The 24,607-nt window shown below is 38.6% G+C and overlaps 1 pseudogene; it reads left to right on the top strand.

Moving 5' to 3' along the window:
* The first annotated feature begins 933 nt into the window (after positions 1 to 933).
* On the top strand, positions 934 to 22,908 carry LOC139443568 (uncharacterized; annotated as a pseudogene).
* Positions 22,909 to 24,607: the final 1,699 nt, after the last annotated feature.

A 24,607-nucleotide genomic window follows, 5' to 3' on the forward strand; every position in this document is an offset into this window, starting at 1 on the left:
GACACCAACATCCTACCAAAGGAATCCATGAGAAAAGATATGACTGAGCACTTAAAGGAACTTCTGGATAACCTCAAGGTCACCAAGAACATTGCAAGGCAGAACATTGAAGCCAGTCAAGAAGTGTCCAAGAACAGGTATGACCAAAAAGCTAGTCATCCCAAATTCATTGTAGGTGACATGGTCCTCCTTCACTCTCCAGCAGTCAAGAAAGGTCACAGCAGTAAGCTGACACAGAAATTCATTGGACCCTTTACAATCCAAGAAATAGGCCCTAACCACACCTACAAACTTCTGGATTGTACAACAATGAAAGAATGGAAATCACTAGTTAATCATAATCATCTAAAGATGTATCATCAGAGACAGCCAGCAGATGAAATCATCCCACCCCGCCAACATCAGGAGATTATCCAACATCACCAAAACCAGGATCAAGGTCAAACAGGACATCAACAGGATGCAGACCAACAGGACACACCCCTGACAGACAACACTAGTCAAGATCAACTGGATCAAGCAGACCCTAGGGATGATAACCAAACATTTAACTTCACAAGGATCATGAAGAGAAGATGGAAAAACAACAACATTGAATATCTTGTAAAATGGGTTGGATCAACCGAACATGGGAACCAGAAGATAACATTGACATAGAGCACAGAAACACCTTCAATGCCAAATACAATGCTAATGGTCGAAAGAGGCGCAAGAGGAAGACGTTCTTCATTAGAGTCTAAGCAGCATTCTATCTCATTGAGCCTCTCTAACACTCAACTCTATCTTTCTACTAACTGCTGAATTATTATTATGGGATGAGATATGCCTTAACTTAGACACGTAAGTGTTATTATTAGTGCTAGGAGATAGAGACGGCCGCTCTACTTCACCCCAGACTTATCTCACCCCATCATATGTTTCTTTTCTCATCTGATGACCTGGAACCTTCTCTTTTGGCTCATGCTGCTTACTCCTGCTACTCTTGCTTCCAATGACAACATCATTCAGCGTATTAACTATGGTGTTATCTTCAAACCCATTTCTCAAATTCAGTTCGCTAGTGAATATTGGCGTCATACGTATCAACTTGACATCCCTTCCACCTTTCATATCCCCTCGATCAGCGGATGTTATCATGACAATACAACTTGTCATTTAGTCAAATTAATTCATACGCAACTAAATTCAATCAAGATGAGATGTTCAGCAATGCTGAACGAAACAGTATTTCAAATAAATCAAATACTACCAATCTCATCATTTCCCGAAGGACAAAGATCCAAGCGGGCACTGTTAGGTTTTAGTGGTCAACTGTCAAAGTCATTGTTTGGCACTGCAACAACTAATGATGTCAACATATTAGCCAAACACATCAATGCACTAACAAAGCATGCATCTCTAATAGGCAATGCACTAACAGAGCATGAGCACAAATTAACATCAATCATGGCAAATGAAGATACTTGATTTTCAAATGCTCTTAAAGGCATAAAAATCAATCATGAAGCAATCAGATATGCTACAGCCAACATTAAAGCTTCATATGATAATCTTCAAAATGCTTATGCATCCTTAGCATCAGTTTTGCTTCACCAGATTGAACAAGCTGCACTTATTGAGCACAAATTGCAGGAATTTAAACTGGGAACTTAAGACCTACTAAAAGGAAAACTTTCACCACTTTTAATCTCCCCTGCAATCCTTAGCAAAACGATCAGTCATGTTCAGCATCTTCTTAAAACTAAATACAATGGTTTTAAATTGTTACATACTGATGTACAATTCTATTACAACAATGCTAAATTTCTATATGCCAGGACTAAATCAAGCAAACTATATGTAACTGTTAAGTTCCCTTTGGCTCCATCAGATGCTACCTTCAAATTGTAACAAAATCATCTCAATGCCAGTTCCTGTAAATGAGTCTACTAGCCACTCCACACAACTATTAAATCTGCCACCCTTTTTAGCCACATCGCTTAACCAGCAATACTCTACAACTCTCAGTATGGACCAACTTTCTCAATGCTATGGCACTTCTCCGTTACACTGTCCATTTAGACTTACATTAGCAACCAGAACACATACTTCATGTGAAATGGCATTATATAGCAATAATAAAGCAGAAATTAAAGCACAGTGTAATTTTAGGTTCCTTATGCAAAAACAAAAGTCACATCTAACTGAAATCACCACTTCAAAATTACTTGTATATAACTCTCCATTACTAACACTCACTTACCCTGATGGACAAAGAATCATCACGGGTTGTTCCTTTTGCATGATAAAACTACCATGCTTGTGTTCTATCTCAACACAAGACCTCACACTTCCTGCACATCTGGGAACATGTCAAAACCTTACCCTTTATAATGAACCAGTTAATGTCAAGATTCCTGATTTTCATTTTTATACACACCAGTTTGCTAAAGTTATTGCTAATGACCACAAGGATCACCTTAGTCTTAAACGTATGGCTACAAGTGTTAAAAAGAATGAGGTTATCTTTCATAGTCTAACAGACTCCCTTTTGGATGGTCAAATTAATGTTAAATCTTCCTGGTTTGATCTTAGCTCCATCATTCCTTTAGGTGCGGCAGTTCTATCAGTCCTAGCCATAGCTGCAATTATTTGGATGTTCTTTCAGATAAGAGCTTTAACTGCCACTATCACCATCCTTCAAGCTACTGTTTCAGTAAAATCCACTCCTATCCCATCGTTCGAATATCATGATCCCACTCCACCCCCACCCAGTAATGACCACATTCCTATGATAGTTATTTCCATATCATTCGTACTGCTTTTGGTTATCCTCAATAAAGTATTCACTAAGAAATCAAACCATACTTTGATCTTGTTAGACCTTATTACTGGTTCTCTATGCGAACTAGTGCCAATAATGTCTCTATCATTGTGTCCATCATATTGGGATATTCACCCACCTTCCATTGTCAAAAATTTGTACATATCAAGCTACCTTAGACCTACTCTCAACGTTACCTGGCCCAAATTAAGAATTTCTAACAAGCTTACCCAGCAATCGTTGAAGATTCCGCTTTCAGTTAGAATCTCATCATTGATGGCAAGACGTATAAACGTCATACGCTCGCAACCTTTTGCCACAAACATCCTCATCTCTCATCATGGTTTGTATGAGGTCCTTCCTATGGAGGACTACCTTCATCATTAATATGATTCAATATGTTCCTTGCATTTGTAATTTTTACATGGGAGAACCTCATCAAGATGGTTCAAGACAATAATTGTCTCTTTATATGTATTTTTGTGAACAATATTCTCATAGATCATTATTTTTGCTTTTGAGGACAAAAGCTTCTCAAGACAGAGGGGTATTGTTATAGTGCGCAAACTTGCTTAATAATTCATATAAAAATATAAAAATAATATTCAAAATTTATAAAATTTACTCACATATCTTTACAGTCAAATCTCGGACATCTCACATAAATGGCAGTAACTCACTTAGGTTGTAAAAGCATGCCGCGAGACATAATTTAGACAATAGATGTCCGTTCGCATTACAGTCACCGGCTGTGTGTCAATTCCAGATTGACACGCTGACCAATAACGGTAATCCCGGTGACAAGTCGGTAGTCAGTCTAAAATGCCAACGGCTCAACTAAAGGTCAGCCTTTGGTTTTTTTATTACCTTATCCACTATAGGTAGACATTAGTTAGGTAATCTATGAGAATATTGTATCAACCCGGAACAACACATGAAATAACAAAGGAAGTAATTGTGACAATAAATTTAAATAATGTTTTCAAAACTAAACCAATCAGAGTTTGCTATGCGTCCCTCCACTATATAAGTAGGTGCAGGTTGACTACCAAGTCACACTGCACCTGAATAAATCTTGGAACGCTAGCAGCTCTGATGTCATCATTTATTCTCAATTCTTCCATTCTATTTTAAGGTAAGACATTTTCATGCGTTGTTTCAATGGTTGTTTTCAAATATGTTGAATGTATTTCATGATTATTGTCTTAGATTTCTTGAACATTGTATATTTTCAACCACATGCGTTGGTTCATTATTAAGTTATTGTTTAATGTATTTTGAATCTTCAATAACGATTAGGAATGTTTTCAATGCGCACTATGCCACTATAGGTATCACTTATGAAGGTTGTAATCACTTATGTAGGTTGTAGTAATTTCGATCAATAAAATATGAAATTAATTATTCCTGATCAACATCTTGATAACCGTTTGATAAATAAGAAATCTAGTACAAGTATCAACAACGTCGTAAAGTAAAATATGTCATGTCGTCAATATGTGTAGATTCATTGCTAGCAGTAATGCTGGACTTAGTTAATAGTCAGTCAGCTTTTGTTCTTGATAGGAAATGAAATACCTGTAACTTGATGTTAAAAGTTGAATGCACAATGTTCGTATGCGAGCTCTGCATAAAGTAGCTAAATAACACTTGTATTAGAAGAACTAATACATCTACAAATACGTCTATCATTAATGTTGCATTATTTCAGCTGACATTGGTATTGTGAATCATATGTGTTGTTTTTGTTATTGTGCTGTTATTTAAAGTTCCATCCTGATCTATTTGTGTATAATGTAATGGTGATTATTTGATATGTTATAAGATTGAAGCGAAATGCTTATTGATTTATATTCTGAGTAGTTATGTCATAAGAAACCACGACGTTATGACAATTATTTGTAATGATATAATTTATGATTATTAGATATGATTATGTGATTAATTGAATTGAAATGTTTATTACACACTGCACCTGAATAAATCTTGGAACGCTAGCAGCTCTGATGTCATCATTTATTCTCAATTCTTCCATTCTATTTTAAAGAAAAATTACCGTGAGACAGCACGTTCTCACTACTGTTTGCGGCCCCGATGGCTTTGGAAATAAATTACTTAAAAATACAGCTTACAGTTTCTACAATCCCTAGAAACTACAGTAGTATAGGTAATGGGGGTTCTGGACCACTTCCACTGGAGCCGGATTTATATACCTATACCACCACTACAGGGGGAATTTTTTATGCCAAAATGATTATGCGATTCAACGATAGTCATAAGATTCAGCTAAATTGACTCTAGTTCACCACCACCTGGAGCCAATGATATAAATTTTTATAGGTAATGGGGATTCTGGACCACTTCCACTGGAGCTGGATTTATTACCTATACTGCTACTACAGAGGGGATTTTTTATGCGTAAATGATCATGCGATTCAACGATAGTCATGAGTTGTATTAAACGAAACATCAATATTAATTAATAATGAATAAAATTTACTATAGCCCACGAGGATATTGGAAAGGTATAGGAGCAATAAAAAAATTAGCCACCGCGTTTAAGGTATCTAAAGATATGGCCAAGGATTGGTTAAAGAAACAAGCGTTGTGGCAAATATATTTACCGGCACCGCGTTATATACCGAGGAAGAAGTTTGATATTTTTACAACGAATGAAGTTCATCAGGCTGACCTCTTGTTTCTTCCCCACGATAAGGTAAAACGCAAAACGTATAAATACGCTTTAACAGTAGTGGATGTGGCTAGTCGATACAAAGAGGCAGAGCCATTAACCTCGAAAGATTCAGAAGTAGCTAATGCACTGAGTCGCATATATAAACGCGGGCCGCTAAAATGGCCTAAGCTATTTCAAGTAGATCCCGGGATCGGTAACTAAACTGTTAACAAAGCACAATGTCGAAATCGTCCGTGGTGAAAGAGAGGCCCACCGTAGTCAAGCTATTGTCGAAAGATTTAACAGGACATTAGTGGAACGTTTGTTTGGCTATCAGTATGGGATCGAAATGAAATTCGAGCGATTGAGATCAACCGAATGGGTGACACGGTTATCAGCCATTGTATCAGCGCTGAATAATGAAGTGACGAGATTAATAGGGAAGAAACCATCCGATGCGATTAAAATGAAATCCATGACTTCCGAATCTTCAGCACCGAGGAGAGGCAAAGAACAAAAACTTCCGGATAGAGTAACGGTAAGATATTTATACCAGCCCGGTGAAATAGAGGGAGGCCTACGTCGCGCAACCGATCCCATATGGTCCCTTAAGACCTATAACATTAGTAGATTGGTTACGAAAGAAGGAGAGCCTATTCTTTATTATCTTCAAGATGGACCGGGTAGGGCATTTGTACAAGAAGAATTGTTCATAATTCCCGACAGTACGGTATTACCACCATAACCATAAGCATAGGTAGTTACACCATCATTATCAATCCATCTCTTTGTATCTAAGGGGGATAATGATGTCTTGTTCATTCTTAATCCATATATCCTATGATCGTAACTTCTTAAAGAGTTCATCTCATGTTTGAACATTCTACCATTGAATAATGATTCTTTATACTGTTCGTGTTTGATATGCTTTTTTACCACATACTTCTTAACACCCTTAGCTTTTCTTATCTCCCCATTATCGGACTTTATAGAATACATCTTAGGTCTTAATCCGACATACTCCGCTATAGGGGTCCCAGCACATTCATCCTTCATCTTACCTAACACCTTTTTATTTACTACGCTGTGCAGTGGATTATCTTTAGGGTAATCGCTCGTGTCGTACATATCTATTTTTTCTGCCATATCTTTATACACATCCTCGGTTTGTATTTCCATCAACAAAGAATCTGTGTCGGTATATAACACCTCGCATCTATCGCCGTATTGCTTCTTAAGTTCGTTGTAATAAAAGTCATACATTAAGTGTTTTGACAAGTCGAGAATACTCATACCGACGTACACCGGTCTGTTGAATTTTATATTACTTTTCTGCATATGCAACGCAGCTAAGTGGTTATCGAATATCTTGCTTCTGTTAAAAGCCGGACTGGCTATAAGTTTCCTGAGTCTTTCTTCCTCATTAGATCTGACTAATTTAACATCAACACGCTTCCTTAGATTCTCCATAGTTTTACCAAAAACCGAGTTATTCATGAGCTTATATAGATTCTTTTCGAAATCGATGGTAGCTATCTTTCTTAAATCTGTGTTCAGCGTTATATAGGGCTCCATCCAAGGGCTTTGATCGAACTTTAGAACTCTGTATTTTCTTAAGTTTCATACCTAACGATAGATATAACTGGAGATTTCTGTAGTGAACTATATATTTTGTTTTATCCATCAAATTTGGTACGAGTTTTTCTACGTTAGCTAACCTACTATTACCCATCAAGGAGTGTTGATATTCCGACATCCAGTCTTTATTCACCATTAATCTTTCGGGAGCTAGCGGATAACTGTTATGGTCTTTATGTAACAAACTTGGATATTCCAAGTCAACTTCTAGTATGTACCCTTTATTCGTATCATTATTATTCACATTGATAATATTGATATTATTGACATCATCGACCCACTCAAAACCACCCGTGGGTAAAGGTTGACTCATAGCCTATCCGTACAAATTGTTAGCGTCGAGATATAATATATGCGTGTCAGGTTTACTCAGATCGTATCCTTCCACTAATTTATTATTAGCCTTAGAATACCTTTTCGCTGCCATCGATATACCCCCTCTTAATCCTTTCTCAATAAACAAGTGCATATCGTAATCTGTGAGTAGTTTTAGTTCTACGCCGGTCTTCTTCAACAATGCATCCCACGATAGTTCGGGACTGGAATAGTACCATGCCGGGTCCAAGCCGTATTGTTTTAAACATGTCTTTCTAAAAATCTCGAATATATCGGCGAGTAACAGTACATCGGTTTTTAAGTACAGATCGTGATAATCGCCTAAATTCTTACAACCTAATTTATCCCAGACCGTCAGAGCGTGTTCATAATCGGTATCTGTTATTTTAGATTCTGTTAAGTTACTATAGAATGATTCAAGGGGTGGTAATTCAGTTTCTTCAGATCTAGACCAATCATCCATATATTCGTAAGGATATACACCTTTTCTCAGCAACAAATGACGAGTTATCTTATCCGTATATTGATTTGTTATCGTGAAGTCATCGGGATTGTTCGCATTAGCTAAATTGTCCAGGGAAGATAACATAAACTGTACGGAGTCTATGAATCTAAGCCCATTACTTTGCTTTATTCTAGATTTCTCATCCTTGTCCCTATAATGTATAGGTTTAGTCAACGAGAACGATATGCATTTTTCCATATTATTAGGAATGCATGTTAAACCGCCGTCGGTCTTTGAGATAGCTTGCATAATGAGATGTGAATCGTATCCCCTAAGGTTATGAAACACAACGGGGATGGGTATTGTTTGAGAATTCATTTTTAGTTTCAAGTTACACTCATTATGCGCGGCTACCCGATAATTACCCGTGACGTGACAATGATCTCTTACGGAATCCCCATCCAGGGGTTTATTACAAACATGACAACTCGTTGACTTCTTATGGGCCCTCCAATCATCTATCGTCATACGCATGGGTTTCTTACACGATAATTTTTCCCTGATTATTCTCTCTTCATTTTGTAAATATTCTAGGAACTTTCCCGCTGCATCAGGACCTCTGTTAATCACGGGCTGGTTTGTTTTCCCATCATACCTTACAACTATATATCCAAACCCACAAGGAATATGTTCTTGAGTTTTGTACGTAAAACTACTATCTTGATTATTATCTTGGTTGGTATTTTCTATGGGTTTGATAAGCGCTTCGAAGTCGGCGTAAATTACGTACGGTACTGGCATTTGATTACAATAATGTTCAAATTTTAATATATTTTTTCCTTCTTTAGGCATATCGATCCTGATAGCGGTCTGTCCAACACCTCTGCAGTCTTCTTTATGCTCTTCTAATAGATCTTGTCTGCTGTACCCATGTAGGCATCTTTCGCAGAAATATTTCTTTTCCTTATGTTTTGTTTGATCGTATAGCACCCTGTTTAAACTCTTTATCCACGTATAATGATATTTACCATCTTTTTCGATCAAAAATGAATTGATTCTGGGAATATGTTCCGGAGCGGAGCTTATCCTGTGTACAACAATTCCTTTAGAATGTCCGAAAACATTTATAGCTAAATTATTTTGCTTTTCCACCTTATCAATTTGTGATATTGGTGTAGGTTCGTCTATACCATCGAAGTTGAGTCCATCGTTTTTAGGATAGCTAGAAGGTCTATCCGGATGCTTGTCTACGGGGAACAATGCAGATCTATATAAGATCTATATAAGATCCACCTTTGAAGGGCATATAATTTGCTATATCTAAATATAAACTATCGATTTTATCCTGTATCCTCTGAATTGATGTATCTAATGATGCATTTATAGTATCGGATTCGGTTATAACTTCTTGATTGCTACGGAAATATGGTTCGGTATATTCGACGCTATCGTCTGTGTTACTTTTACTCAATAACATTTTAATCGTCAGCTGGTATTTTATACTATGTAAATCATCTAATTCCTCGTTAATTTTACTCGATATGATGGGCTTAATATCGTTAACATTCATGTTTGAATTAATATCCATCTTCCAACCTCTTAGATATTTACCAACGCCGGCAGATATGGGTACAAATATTAATTCTTGTTGTTTATCATCATCATTATCAATATCAACATTATTATCATCAACATCATTATTATCTAGTAAAGCAATCAATTCAGCTCTTCTCATTCGAGAATAACCTCTCAGCCCACTGTTTCTCGCTCGATCTTTGAGTTCCCTAACAGTCTGGGGTTTGTTGTATTCCAAACCGAGTAAGGTAATCAATTCAGCTTTTCTCATTCGAGAATATCCACGTAGACCACTTTGCTTCGCCATAGCTTTTAACTCTCTGACAAAAACCATTGTGGTTGAATGGTATATGCAAAATGAGACAAATGTCTAATTGGTTGTTTTCATATATCTAAATACGTATTCTCCCCAACCTATTCCTCTCATTGATGTAATCTCTCTTCCTAGCATAAATAATCTGATTCCTGACCCTCTCAGCTCCGTGTTTCTTACATAAACAATAACGACCTTTGACCCCTATCCCGCATTCAGAACACATATAGTTTATGTGTCCGCGCCTGATGTAATAATTGTGTATACCGCAGTAAATATCAACACAGTGTCGATTACATAGTCGTCTTCCCCATGAGTGTAAATTTGCAATTATTCATGGTTATACATCTATCATATCATTTGTCTAAATGCAAATCACAGCTACACTAGTGAATAGCTGAAAATCAATACAGCAGATAACCCAATAATCACAAATGCGACCTCGCGGTTCTTTTGTTCCTCTGACGGTTATAAAACTGACTCATTGTTGGTCTCGGTATTGGGTCGAGTTTTTTCGCAAAAACAAGGTAGTATTCGTGCATGGCATATTCGACATCATTAAACGTTTGAATTGAATGTCCTTCATGAATAAAGTCTAATCTCTTAATTCTCTGCCACGTATATTGTAACTGGGCTGCTTGGAGTTGTTCTAAAGCTTCGTTATGCCGTTTACGCTCCTCTTCAACTTCTTTAGCGTTTGATTCCCTCATACTGGAAAATAAATAATTACTCCCCGAAAAAGCTAGAGCATTAACAATAGCTCCACCGACCATCATCGCAATTGATGCCATATAAAATATTCAAATGTTTAATAATATAAAATATTCAAATGTTTAATTACTTCATTATGTCTTCCGGGATAAGTCCTTGTTTGATGAGCATATCCTTCGTTGCCATTGCTAATCCAATATCCAGTACCATCATTGGTATATCATAACTATTAAAATCTAGCTTGGGAGGTGTGGCTTTAGTAATAATTTTAGACATACGAGCATAGCCAATGGCCAAGCTGGTGACCACCGCTGAATGATACATTGCGTTTACCAACATTTTACCGTCTGTAACTGGAGTAGTCATGCTTCTTATAGCATTATATGGGGGCTAACCTCTAATTGAACTTGTTGTTGCATTGGGGGTGATGTTTTCTCTTCTCCAGTCTTATAAAAGAACCAGACAGCCGCTATACGAACAACTCCTACTAGTGCCCATGTTTTAATCGGATTAATATTTGAATTATTTATTAATTTCGCTTTGCGCGCCAGTCCTCCCTTCCTCCCAGCTGCTATTTTTGGGGGGTTCTTAGTAACTCTGGGTTGTTTTTGTGTTTGTGGTGCATTCACATGTTGTGGTTCCTCATTCACTGCCTAATTCACTCGTTCCGCAATCTGCTGTGGTTCCTCTTTCACAATCTGTTGTGGTGTCATCTGTTGTGATTGTGTTTCCGCAATCTCCATTTATATTATTAAGTGGGCACGTATGTTTAAATTGACAATACCTAGCCGTTATTACAGCTGTGGTGAAAGGAGCTAAAAACATTCCGAATCTATGATAAAACTCACAGCTCACTGAGCTTATAGCGTGTTCGATGAATGGGTCTTTCTCGAGAGATTCGCATAAATACAGGCGATGTTCTGCCGGGATAGGGAGAAACGTACTAGCTACGACTGTGTATAGTTGTAATATAGATGACCCTATTGTTTTAGTCATGGTAGCTCCCAGTCTAGACTCGTAACGCGCGTACAGTTTTTTAATCTCTTCGTCGGTCATGTTATCAATTTTTTCAATGGTATAATTTTCTCCGAAATATTGGGAACATTTTCCACCGGCTACCAAAGCCGCGAGTCTTTCTCTATGTTTATCTAAAGATTTATCTACATCAGGCTCAGATTCTTTGAGCATTTGTTCGATGAGTTCGTCGCATTCCATAATGTAATACCTAAGGAGATATTTAAGTCTAACATAATATAATATGGCATATCCAATAAAACCCGTAATAATGAACTGTTGCGAAAGAATGATGATTTCGAACCACATTTTACGTCATATTGACCGCTTATGTTCAATTTGCTATATTTGCTATAATTTTGCCACATTTTGCTACATTTTGCTACATTTTTGCCACATTTTGCTAAGCAATTGCATAAGCAGCTGGTTGATCGGTTTTTAATACGAGTTTACAGTGCTTCGTTGCCGCTAACAGTTTTCTGACTTTATCTCATTCGGGCTTGGTATAAATGGCGTCATTTTCGTGTAAACATTACTCGAATGAATCTTGGTCTTTGCAATGAAAGAGTGCTACCCATTTGGTCTGCTCTCTGAGATCTTTCAGGACAGAGTTGTATTTTTGAGTAAGTACCCAAACGCTATGCTGAGTATGCCGACCGGAGAATGCTAAATACGAAAGCATATCTTTCTTTTTTGTGCGTTCTTTACTCGTGCTGCAGTCGTCTATTACGAAAAGGGTTTATTCTCCTTTGTATTTCTTGTGACATATTCGTAAACAGTCTTGTAAACGATCGCCCGGATCGACTCTGTGTACCCCGTCGTCATTCATTACCCAATCTCTCGATACGTATGTTTTATTAACGCTTATAGTCGGGCACAGAATAATAATATGATCGAAAACGTCCCTATAATGACTTTCTAAAATATCTAGAATAAAAGCTGTTTTTCTGCAGCCCGTTTGCCCGCATATGATAGCGCAGTGCGGATCTTTAGGTAAAAGATTATTAATAGATTGCTTACACGAATCTCCCATTCTGTATATTAAGTTGCACATCCATAATCACGTACAAATATATGTTTAATTTACCAGCCAATTCCTGAAGCTTCGTTATCTGTATGGTGGCACCCTCGCTAGCATTTTCTATTCTCCTCCCACTGCCGTGTAGTTGGTCATCGTCCGTTGTTCGCATGTCGAGCCATAGCGCGTACTTTGTGGTGAGGTATTCACCCATCTCACACTCCCGAGAGACAGATCTTTCACGACCGCGTTAACTTCCAGGGAGCGTTTTATAGAAGGAAGTTTTTTAATGTCATCCCACTGGTGATACGCTAGCATTCCTTGACTATATAGTTGATTAGGAACGCCCTCGATAGTCAATTCTACTTTTGTAATCTTGGGATTGTAGAACTTCTCGGTATTTCTTTTAAACGCATCGGAGAGGTCCTCGAACAACATTAAAATACCCTTCAACGACCTCGTGGGGACGTTTAGATTGATATTCCACATCGTATCTTTTTTGTCCCTCGTGATCTTTCGGTTTCGCAGCACGCGATCGTTCAAAATGGCTAAACTTCCGGAATAATGGTTACGAATTTGTCTGGCTAATTCTGGATCCGTTATCATATCGTACTCGAGCGAGATATTGTCAATGAAATAGCTAGCATCTTCAGCAGCTCTGATTACTCTACCGTAGTCATTAAAAGCGATTTCGTATTCTAACCTATCGCCTAGGGTTGCTTGATAAAAGGGCATGTGGGAATCTAGTAATTCAAAGTCTAGGGGAACATAGAATCGTTTACCTAATACGTCGGCAACGGCCTTATCTTTTTCGTTGGTATCAACACCATTTTCAGCGCCCACACGCAGTCTCAATGTGTTCTTATTACAAATACCTGGTTACTGTAAGTTTTCCCGCTCTTTATCCGTTCTCCAGAGATCCATGTAACAATAGTATACATCGCTATCGTCGATACTCAAAACCTCATTATCGCTAATTTTAATCGCGATTTTCTTAACGATAGCATGACCTATGTTCTGAACGGGCTCCCTGTTAACGTCGGTAGAAGTCAAACTAATCGTAAATGCTAGTCGGACAGTTCCTGGAACTAACACATCGTGTGCGCCGAGATTAGGAAAGCGAACCAGAAGCGTTTGATTCTGATCGATGGTACTAGGATTATTAGTTATAGTTACAGACTGACGAATTGCTTTGACCCCTAATGGATCTCGAAGTCTACGTTGTGGGTTTAACTTGCGTCCGTATTGCGAAGACATTGTTATATTGAAATTATATAACCATATGTTTAATATAAAAATGACTGATATTGAACTAGATTATTTAGATAACCATGATAACCATAATACAACCGAAGAGGGTACTGATGAAACCAGGTTAAGTGGCACGAATCTTAACGATGAACTTTTACAATCAACCGTTGATGCTTATTACGATGCCTTAAAAGAAGATAAAAATTATGTTAACCCAATAGGTCGTGACTATTCAAATTTTACGATAGATAGTAAAGGAATATTGTGACTGCGTGGCGCTCCGGATATTGATCTGATGCATTCTCGTACTCGTAAGCCCCTAGCCTTGTCTACGATAGCCGGACGTCATGGTGGTATCAACCTTATTCGCAATGAATTAGGTTTTGTGGACTACCAACGAATTCCCACGAAGACCTCTAAGGTTCTTCGAACCGTGCAGACTGAACTCGGTAATACAGATGATTTGGGAGCAGCCTCGATGGTGGCCTCGGACGGACTCGGAGAAATCTTGGCCACCATTGATGGTACTCAGTTACAGGTATCACCATCCTTAGAGGCCAAGATTAGGGAATTACGAGGTCTTGACAAGGCAATGCAAACAATTCGGGGAGAACTCAACAATAATATGGCCAAGCTATCCGAACTCCACAAGGATATAGCTTATGAGAAAACAAAACTTGTCGAGGCGCGCGATGAGTTCAGTAAACGTCGCGTAGCGGTAAGACTGCGTAACTTAGAAGAGGAAAGATCGGCCCGCCTCGAGGCTGCTGCCACTAATAGAGAGGCTCTTCGTTCACAAATCAGTCGAATTCGAGAAACTATCGATCGCGTCCTCAACGATGACACTACACTGGCAGGTAAAATTAAAACATTGTTCAGAGAACAGGGAATAACAATTGCCAGTATTTTAACCGCGTTGGGATTTATTATATCGACTTTGACTCTCCCGTTAACCGGTGGCAGCACAGGTGGTGGTACACCGCCCACACCGCCTAACGATAAAAACGGGATAAAAGAGTGGATAAAAAAGCATTTAAGAGCATTAGGTTCAGCACTCGGAAAGCTCGCTGAGAAAGCCGCGGCCGCACTTCCCGGTATAATAGGGAGTGTTGTTTCCTGGCTATTGAATTTATTAGCTAAGACCACCACTTGGCTTAGTCAAAACTTGTGGTGGTTGATCGTAGCAATCGCAGGGCTGTTGTACGTATCTGCTAAGAACTATTTAACCAAATCATGAGTAAACCAGCCGCAACTCCACCAACTACAAGCGCTGTTTTTTCATCGATATGTTGTTGATTTTTAGCCACAATATGCGGTGGTACTTGTGTGTCAGTAGATGGTTGAGCGATAGTTGGTGTTTGTGGCTTGACTATTCCCTTTTCGTCCGTGATCGTTTGTGATATTAATTCGACGTTAATATCTGAATTTATACCTGGTTTTTGTTGATCGGTAGCGATAACAATTTTATCATTATAGCCTATCACTTGAACGATCTTAAGTTCCATATTACTCGGAGACATGTATAGCCCCGGCGCATAAACGTAGTCCACTTTGGATTGAGCGTACTGTAATGCATCTTGAAAACGCTTTATAGACGATGGTATGTCAACTGGTGAATTAATGGCATCCTCCATGTTTGAGACAAACTGTTTTGGCGCATCGAGCGCCGTCCCAGAACCGATAATGGACGTTCGTGTTTGCGATTGTGCTCCGAGAATTGCCCATACATAAGTTCTTATCGATTCATTAACTCTTACAAATCCTGGGTTAGTAAAATTATTTTCCATTTTATCATTAAGAAATTCATTCCAAGCGTTTTCGGAATCGTTCATTTGTACAAATTTTTTAACAATATAAATTAAACCACTCTTAAAACTCATAATATCCCCTCTCCAATCGTTACTATAAAGTTCCCAGCCTTTATACCAATCACCGGTTTTATGCCAATGATCATATATTCTTGCGTAAAGTTTGCTGGTACTATACAACTTACCAAAATTAACTGGAAGTTTATTAAGTTCTTTATATACATAATCGCTTTCTTCTTTGACGGATATTTTTTCCTCTGTGTAAGGAACACCTAGACCATGGTTTGCTCCTTTAATACGCCAATCTTTACTCGTAGAAACATTAAATTCCTGACAAATACGCTCATACGCGGACCTATCATAATTATTATTTGTGGAATTCCACGCTCGATCCTGCGGTAATGGAGCACTAATTTCTTTAAGTATACGTCTAATCTGATAGTACACGTGAAATGTTATAACAGACTTATTCAGTTCAAATCCTGGAGCATAAAGAGATACGCCACATCCCGTTGTGGCACACCATACGGCAAAGTTTAACTGATTCTGCCAAAATTGCATCGGATTGTGAAACCAATTGTGCACTATTTTATCGCTAGTTGCCGTGACCCAGTAATTTTCAAAGATATCGGGGAATTTAACGAAAAATTCAGCACCAGAGGCAGTTACTATAATCGATTGATTAGTAATGTATCTCGATTTCATATTTAAGTTATGATATAGTATCATTGTATATTTAATATGTATGTTACACTCCTGGGAATAACAAATGGTCAGTCTATTGAACTGCTTCATACTATCGATAACTCGGATGGACAACTCGAAGTAGCTATCTGTGTTGTAACGTATTACCCATGGTGGACCAATATAAGTGCTGCAAAAAGAAATAATAAGATTATACCAGGTGAAAACAGGGGTATGGAAAAATACATTATTATACCTGATGGGTATTACAGCGTATGCTCACTGAATGATGAAATTTTTAAGCCTAATGGAATTAGTATCACACAAAATGAGTCGAATGGGACAGTGAAAATATACACTGGAGAAACAGGTATAATTATTGATGAGAACTTTGCAATTACACTTGGATTTGGACAGTCAGTAGTATTACCACCCAACAAAACAGTGACTGTATATGCATTACCCGATTTAGTTCCCTATAAAGAGTTGTGCATCCATCTTGATCAGATCAGTACGACGGATAATATTCAACAAGAAAGTCCTTCAACTCTACTCAGAAGTGTTCCAGTGAAAGATGAAAAATACAATAGCGGTAGAACGGAATCTTTCTCAACATTACAATATAAAAAATTAAAGCGAGGTATTATTTCAGACCTCAAAATTTCTGTATTAGATGTAAAACACCAACCTGTACATATAGGATACTTAAGTGTAACACTCCATATTATAAATAATGGTTGATGCATCAGGCCCTGGGACACTCAGACAATGTAATACAATTGCGCTTTCCGATCTCGGAGACACAGAATGATTCGGTAAACCCGGTAACAATGGTAAGTTATACGCTTTACACTTACACGATAATGTATACAAGCGGAAAGAAGTTATATTCCCGGAAAATCTAGAAGATTTAAGCGATGTCGACGTTAGTAGACTCCTTAAAACCACTCTGTACAATATTATTCGCAACGCCGAGAATAAATGGACTATGGTCGAAGCAAACATCAAGTGGCTACTGAATATCGTCATTACCCCACCTTATGCGATGATGGGTAAGGGACATAATTTAACTAAGATAATAAATAGTGGTATCGTACTCGCGGCCTATATCCCGTCAAAACGAAAAAGTGTGTTAGTCACTCCCCTGCCAGAAAAACCAGGTCATATGTTATATAGTCGTCCGGCAATCCAAAATGTTAGTTTAAATTTGGTTGCTGAATTCGATGATATTAAAGTTAACTTGAGTGCAATACCTAATATTTCTACGCTTATTATTGAAGTCTTGTTTGGAGATGCACCGGAAGATGCCTTCGAAATATTACCAGGTCTATCGATTAAATGGCTCAAGAAACACGAGCGTCAACGTTGCAGTATTATTCATGTCGGTGCATCACCCGTTGCAACCCTCGAGGGGCTTCGAATTATTAAAAGTGGTAGTATTTCTCTTACTAAGATATTCTTGCCGTATAATATACATTTGATAAGGTTGATGTATACTCTCAAAACATTTAAGCAAGACCAATTAAAGACTATTATATATTCGTAATATACACTATGAGTTTATATCCAGCGCTCGATGAAGCAATTGAAAAGATGGAAACTGTTGATGGATTTCGATTACATCAAATAAGCGACATTAAACATCGAATAGAGAAGGATAGGGAGTTGAGACTTGGATTGTATAAAAAGTATCGCAGAGCCGTGAATGCTCTGGACGATGTTGATACCGCTCTTGTAGCAGCTGGCATGGGACTCGGTGTAGCCGGTGTCGGTTTACTATCAACTATAATCGCCGCGCCTATCGTGCTCGGCATGGAAATAGCCGCTGGAGTCTCGGGACTGGCAGGAATAGCGATAAAATTCATTTCTCGTAGGTTACAAAAGAAAGCATTAAAACACGATAGTATTCGGATACTCGCCGAAGCAAAGTTGAACAGCATTGAGGGTCATATTTCGACAGCAATGGTCGATTGTAAGATATCCGAGGATGAGTTTCGTTTAGTGCTGTCGGAACTCACCAAATACAACGAAATGAAGCAGGAGATTCGATCAAAATCTCATAAGACCAGTGGTATTAGCGAAGACGAGAAAACAAAGTTCAAAGAAAAGGGGAGGCAACAAGCGCGTCAATTATTCCGTGCCAAAACCAAAGAACTGGTTGGAGATTAAAAATGGATTGCTTACTATCGTTTGATCACATTTAGACAAATGCTTACATAAATATATATAATAATGGAGATCGAAAAAAACTATTAAATGGAGAGAATTACCACAAGGTTTTTATTATATCAGTGATGTCAAACCAACCAAATACGGTTATCAATTGTTTCTTATCAATTTACAAGAAGAGTAATTATATAGTCTGGTCTCCTAGTAAAATGAACGAAGAACTTAATAAAAATGTTGAATATCACTTTATCGATAAAAATAATTAAGAATATTTTTATTACCATTTAGGCTCATCTAAAGCAATGAATGGACCCAGGTATTGGTGAGCTAGAGCCAATTTAACTTAATCTCATGACTATCGTTGAATCGCATAATCATTTTGGCATAAAAAATTCCCCCTGTAGTGGTGGTATAGGTATATAAATCCGGCTCCAGTGGAAGTGGTCCAGAACCCCCATTACCTATACTACTACTACACAATTTCTCTCTTCAATGCGCATCCCATTACTGTGGAAAGAAGAACATATCATTACGTGAATAAATGTACAGATTATATGTCCAACCATGTACATAAGTTGTCATGTGTCCATTCCCAAATTGAAACAATTAGTTAACCCAAAAATCTGTACCTAAAAGAATTTGGCGTGAAACCAACAACGAACCAACAAATGGTATACATTTAACAATTGTATTTCACAATTAACTAGGTTTACAAATCAATACAAATTACTGCACAGCAATTACAATGGCAGTACATACTAGAGTTGTAGTACAATATTCAATGGCAGTATCAAATACAAATTATGATGGCAGTGGTGATAGCAGAAGTTCCGTGATATTGGTATTCACCTATCGGTAACAGTGGTCAAGCTTCTGAGATAGGCTTAGGCTGGGAATCGGCGTTGATAAGTGCGCGTTCGGTTCAAAATTCAATTAAGCGCGGTTAAATCTACAGGTAACCTAGCTCTACATTGAAAACACAGTATGTTTATCTCCTAATTTAACAATAAATTACACTGTCACATAGCAAACTATTTTATGGATAATAATGTACTATGTAACCTACAATCTGTAAAAAAAATCAGAATCGTCTCTCAAATGATTCTATTGCCTGCAACATACTACATTTGCTTTTCAAAAGGATGGTGGGGTTGGGGGTCCCACCAATGGAAAAGGAAGATAAAAATGTCTGAAGCTCATAATTAGGAGGACTCTTGTCGGGTGTGCAACAGGGCTCAGTCTTGGGGCCATTATTGTTCAATGATATTGTTGAAGGAATCAATATTAATACAAGACTTTTTGCTGATGACACGCCTTTGTATATGATCATAGAAGATCCGGAAATAGCTGCTAGAAAACTCAAGAATGAATTTCAGAATGGGCTGCTAGATGGCAAGCATTTAGTGCATTCAATTTTACCCGTAAAGTAAACCCTAGTCTTATATATGAAAGTCATAGAAATCAAAGATGTACTCAGTCATAAGCACCCATTATTTAATTAAAGTTAGATGATATATGGGCTGTCTGGGGTACGACTCATCAGAACCTTTACACTGAAACTGAGTGAAAGTCATTAAAAGACAGAAGATACATTTAACAAGTGGTAACCTTTTCCAAAATTAATAACCATCTCGCACCGGAATACCTTTTTAGGCTTATTCTTAATAAAGAAAGCACAAATCATAATTTAAGGGATATGGATAATCTTGAAACAGGGAAGTGTAAAACAAAAAAATTTTACTCAGTATACAGATTCATTGAAATAACTTTAGAATGTGCTCTACCGGATAGCAGCTTACAGGGGTAGAGTCCGTTTCAAAATTTAAGAACTTGCTGCAGGGGTAAATGAGATTTATCATATCATGGGTAGGTTTCTCGGCAGGATAAAGCCAACGGGGCAAAGACGTATATATTGAAGTTATCACAAGACTTGCCACTACATTTCGGTTGGAATCCTGGATCAAAAAGTGCGAAAAGTTGTGCAAGTTTCTGTTTCGCTTACGAAAAACCCTCAAATATGTAGCCACAATTTATCCTACATGGATAAAGTAGTGTCAGAGACCATACATGGTCTTTGGTACTGTGCTACAAACATTTTCATTTGACAGCATTATGTAAACTGTGAGCAAACAAAATACTGCCTTATGACTGAACGACATACTGGCATATATATTAGAACTATATGGTTATGCATAACATGACACATTCGATACGAAAACTTACTTGTTTTATGTTGCAAAAATCATTTCTGCTATGATGTCACAACACGACAGAGAGGTCTACATATGTACAAAGAAAATGGGACATTAATCCGCTATGCTTAATTGTAACTATAAATTGTCAATGCAAGAGAATAACCAGTTTAAATTATCCACCGAAACAGAATCGGAAAAAGAAACAAAAACAGAAACAGATCAAGCCAATTTTGCCACTCCTTATCCGTCAAGTGGGGGTGAGAATTTGATGTGGCTCATGACATAACATTCTAAACTTTCGAAAGAAACTTTACAACTTTAAAAAAGAAATTGCAAAAATTTAGCACAAGTTCAAACTAAATCAATGCAAAACACATCATCCAAACAAAACAAGGCACTTTCTGCCAAAGTGATATACGTCAAAGGCAAGGCTGGAGGTGAAAAAGGGCAGGGTAACTACACAGGCAATGAGGGTACATTTTATAAGGACACGACCCCATCAGGCCGGGCTCTGCTATCATGCATGATAGCAGAACTTGAATTTAAGACAAGAGATATTATTTGGATGAAATGGTCACTGATGTGGTGGTACTGAAGGACTACAGAAAATGAGATCCTGTTAAGCAAACCCCAATGCAGCAGCCGCTGCCCTGCAACAACCATTGCCAAGCAACCCATGTTGCTTACCGATGCAGCATCCGATGCCCGTAACTATCGTTGCCAAGCAACCCATGTTGCTATGCACCTAGCGCTGCCAGGCATGTACCATTGCCAAATGATCAGCGAGGGCAACTATTGTAGCCAAGCTGACCATCCGTTGTAAAGCTGACACAAAGCCATCTGCTGTAAAGCAGAATGGATAAATTGGTTCCTGCTGTAAATCGGGCAACCCTATTCTATATAATTCATAATGTGGGAACTATCCCAAGACGCCAAATGTAACTTGCACCAGCAACCCGCCCATCTGCAACATTTTATTCATGACAACATAATTATTTTACCAACATAATGCTCCAGTAGAGTTCCACCAAACTGACAATGCAAAGCTTGAATAACTAGTAATTAACACAACAGGGTGGTCGAGTGGGTGCAACAAACTACAGATGAATGCAAGAATAGAAAATATGTGTTGTATGGCTGAAAGCTGGAGAGCAAGTGCTGCATAAGTTGATGCCATGCTACAATATGACATAAATACAACAAAAGCTCCTATACCGGACGTACCAAGGGGGGATCTAGGCCAGAGACGATGGCACCATGCAAATCAGCACGTAGACGCACAGAATGAAGGTATTTAGATGTAATAATAATAGCAACAGTGCAAAGCCTGACATAAAGGCATTTAGTTATGATCACTAAATCCTATTAATGATACGGATGGCATGTCAGACACTCACAGAAGTACCATGACTGACACCCGAACGATGCGATGGGGACAAGGGCATGATACAGATGGTAGCCACCCATGCCCACATTGTTAAAACCTTTAGTTGCTCCCGTGTTGTTGTAACTATTTTATAGTGCTTGCCCACTGAGATACCATATTGCAGTTTAACAAGCCAATGGCAGAGGCTAGTCCCAACGCCAGATGATGTATATACCAGATACCTTGCAACTGTGGCCGCCAGTACATTGGAGAAACCCTTAGACCCCTTAACACCAGACTCAAAGAACATTGGACCTCTATTAACAAACTCGACCTGAAATCCTAAATTACTTACTTACTTACTTACTTTGGAGATTTAACGTGCGCTTTCCGACTGATGCGTATTTCGCACATGGGCCTGGCCAGGCCATTTAATGTGTTTCCGAAAGGGGCGAAGGTGGTCTGTGCAACCCAAGAGGGGGCTTTAGGGGTTGCTTATATAGAATTTGGGAATTTTGAGATTTGGAATAGATGCCGATGGGGTTGGGGAGGAGAACTAAGGGAGCTGGGTATGGTGGATGTTTGTTTGTTTATGTGATTTTGATTTGGTAGGTTATTATGTTTTTAGATGCGTTTTATTAGTTCCGTTTTGATTGAGAATACGCCTAAGGCCTTGAAGTTTTCTAGTTTATTTTGTGGGTTTAGTATTGCTTCTGGAGTGAGAACCTTGTTTAGAAATTTCTGAACACATCCTGAAAAACGAAAACCATAACATCATGTGGGAAGCCATCAAAGTCTTGCCTACCAACAACAACTGGCGACAAAGAAAACTGCAAGAAGCCATCGACATCAGGAGACACCAGGCAGCCATGAACCGTGACCAGGGAACCTATCTGCCAAGTGCTTAGGACTTATTACTTTGATCTTTGTCGGGACTAATTACCTAGCTGGCTTCAATTTGCCCTTTGCTATGTCAGTTCTTTCACCTTTCAGTGCTAATTACCCCCGCCCTCCCATTTGACCAGTGTCCATAACCTATTACTTATCTATGATAGCTTAAGTACTAGCTTCCATACTTTCAGCGCTAATTACTGTAAAGTGTTAGCTTCCATCATCTATTGCTAATCACCTTTCAGCGCCAATCATCTGTTGGCTTCTCTTGATAGTTTCTACCCTTGTTAGTTTCCACCTTTTGTTATCTTATTAATTTTGTTGTCCTTACCTGTACATATATGCTCTCTGTCTCATGGCATTCAAATGGGTGTCAAAGCCCATGCAACCTGCATCCTCAAACTGGCTTCCAAGATACTGAAATACAAAGGAACAAAGCAACAGTTCCAAAATAGGTAATGCCCTAAAACTCAATAAGCGCTCATCTAAACAATCATGGACAAGTGATAAAGCCACATGTCATTCTAATACTGGAGACTAAAGTCAGCGAAAAAGCCAAATTCACACCACCTGGGTACACCAAATATAGAAAAGACAGAAAAAGACTTATGCCTGGCAACAAGGGAGGCGGACTAATCACCCTTGTCCACGACAGCTGTACCTAAAAAAATATCGAATCAAACGTAGGAAACCTTGATGCCCAAGTTATTTCCCTTATACTGGAAAATGGCAATGAATTACGCATGTACCACAGGGTTACCCATGAAACAAACATGGAAGTGCTAACAAGACCAGCTCAAATAGTAGGCAAAAATGGGATAATCCTTGGTGACTTTAATGCCCACAGCCCTCTATGGGAAGACAGGAATTATTCATGCAAATATGTCAGAATGGTAGAGAAATGGGTTGAGGACGACAATCTCATAACTCTGAGCAACGGCAGTCATACACGTTATGACCAAGTCCACAACACGTTGAGTTTAATTGATCTCACAATTGCCACCAACAACCTCACCACACATTGCCAATGGCAAGTCCATGAGGACACTTGGGGAAGCGATCACCTTCCTATACTCAGCCAAGGGCAGTCAGGTAGCCTAGTGGTTAAAGCGTTTGCTAGTCACGCCGCAGACCCGGTTCGATTCCCAACAAGGGTACAATGTGTGAAGCTCATTGCTGGTGTCCCCCGTCGGGATATTGCTGGAATATTGCTAAAAGCGGTGAAAAATTATACTCACTATACTCAGCCCACCACAATTAGAGGAACAGCCCAATCCTCAGCCCACCTGGGATTATGCAAAGGCTGATTCAGAAAGGAATGTATACTAGCCACATAAAGAAACTGTGCACGGAGAAAATATATTCTGGATTGAAATACAACACAGCAGGAACAACATCTGTTACGATGACGTCAGAAGATCAAAATGGAGTAGGGGGTCATACGACAAAGTCAATAACGGGTATGACCACCCTGTGCGTGAATCACAGCAGTGCATCGGCGACGCAAGGAGTCCAACAAATGGGCATGGAAGGCTTGGGGAATGGCCTGCCATATCCTCCTCAAATCCTGTGCCAAATCACGGACGTTATCTGGAGGATGTGGAAGACGACGCAGACGGCGCTCCATTTCATCCCACACATGCTCTATTGGGGAGAGATCTGGAGAAACTGCAGGCCATGGCAGTAACATGACATTGTTATGGTGAAGGAAATCCA

The sequence above is a fragment of the Haliotis cracherodii genome, unplaced genomic scaffold, assembly GCF_022045235.1.
Source record: "Haliotis cracherodii isolate W230 unplaced genomic scaffold, xgHalCrac1.p SCAF_5, whole genome shotgun sequence".
In the NCBI taxonomy this organism is placed as follows: Eukaryota; Metazoa; Mollusca; class Gastropoda; order Lepetellida; family Haliotidae; genus Haliotis; species Haliotis cracherodii.